General features: G+C 38.7%; 1 protein-coding gene across 1 annotated transcript in view; it reads right to left on the minus strand.

The window, feature by feature from the left end:
- The window catches only part of LOC147817725 (uncharacterized), a 13,966-nt gene that overhangs the window by 7,142 nt on the left and 5,153 nt on the right, over window positions 1–1,671 (minus strand). The gene's annotated exons all lie outside the window — the stretch shown is intronic.

Here is a 1,671-nt window from a genome sequence, read left to right on the forward strand (position 1 = left end):
ACTTACTGACAATGTTTGTTTTCTCATCAGCAGTATGATGGAGGACCATGAGCAGTTATTATGGTTTAACACTTGAAATATATACAGAGATTGTTAATATCAAAGCGTTTTATTTTTTACCTCTTATGCTTCAGTTGCACTGCAAAGAGAAAAACAGTTAACAACAATTCTGAAAATCAATAACTCATCTGGGTGATTTATTATACTAAAAACAAAACAAACAAAAAACTATCTCACTCAAAGCTGTCGTGTGTAAGGATGTGATGTATGTCTCTGTCTTTTGATATCTTTAGGTTTTAGGTGGGTAAGTAGACAAAAAAACAATTTGAAATATATTAATCAAAAGTTATCAGGTTATAACAATGACAAACTATCTTTTGTCTTGGTTACCTTACGTAAACAGTAGAATATAGGCCCCAGTCTGGGTTTTATAGAGCATGTATGTCAGGTGCTACATCCGCATTTAGTATAAATGCCTGAGGACCCAGGCCAGAAGTTTTCATAAGTTTTCACTGCAATACTTTTGCTATCTGCAAATAGTGATAACCCCCAATCACGAATCAATTTTCTCATTCTAATCACTTCCCGCACTTCAGTATGTACCTAGCTTACAAATGTAGTGCACATTACGTTAGCTCAGTAGCTCATTAATTATGTCTGAGTGATCGGATTATGGTTGTTTCTGTGGGTTTCATTGTCTTTTAATGTGCTTAAAACAGGGACTTAACATACTGTCAATCATAGCTCAGCTGAAAATCACACTTGGATGCCAGCCAGGCGCTCTACTGCGCTAAGACATTGATTTGATTCAGTGACAATGGTGATTCATTGTTATGCACTAAAGACCTCTACATGGAACCGGCTCTACATTTATAAGAATCTGGAGCATTTTTAAAATTTAGGTGTGGGCCTTTCAAAAGAAACCATGTAGTAAATAAGATACAGAGATTAGAAAATAGCTTCAGTTTCTTTTTGACTTACCGAAACCCTCCGCCCTTAACCAGCCTTACCCGCCAGGCAGTGAATTCGCAACAACAGGAAGATAGAGGACCGCAGACTGTCCTGAGCCGACTGTTTCATTGATCATATTTGATTCTGGGTACTTTGGGATTGAGTTTGAATGCTCGCCATCCACTGGGAGAACCAGACCGTCTCCACAATGGTTCTCATTCAAACATAAAACCTGACCAGCATTTACAAACAAGCTTAAAGTGTCACATGGTAGCAACACAGGCAGGTTGGACCCAAGCGCAAATACACACAGGCAGGCTGGATGATAGTGAAGAAACTTTTAATATATAAAAACAAGCTTACTGGCAGACGGACGAAAAGGCAGGCAAACAAGCACAACAGGTAACAAAACTCAGGTGTCTGACAAACAACTTGACAACAAGTACTGGCCTGGGTGATGAGGGAACTGGGATCAGGTTTGTGAGTGAGCAGGGAAACAGATAAATGTCTGGGGGCATCTTGTGGACAGAAGGAGAACATGGGGAGAACATGAAGTTGGAGTTAAGTGAAACCTAGAACACAGACTGACATTAGTCTCTGTTCTGTCTTCTTAAATCTTGTGCAACGTCATAGAACATAACGGTTAAATTAAGGACTTATGAACTGCAAATACTAACACACTGACAATTATTAGTTATTCTCTTGATTAATTCCCAAATT

Source organism: Seriola lalandi, unplaced genomic scaffold (genome assembly GCF_002814215.2).
Source record: "Seriola lalandi dorsalis isolate HSWRI2012SDOR001 ecotype SW California unplaced genomic scaffold, Sedor1 jcf7180002054907, whole genome shotgun sequence".
Taxonomy (NCBI): domain Eukaryota; kingdom Metazoa; phylum Chordata; class Actinopteri; order Carangiformes; family Carangidae; genus Seriola; species Seriola lalandi.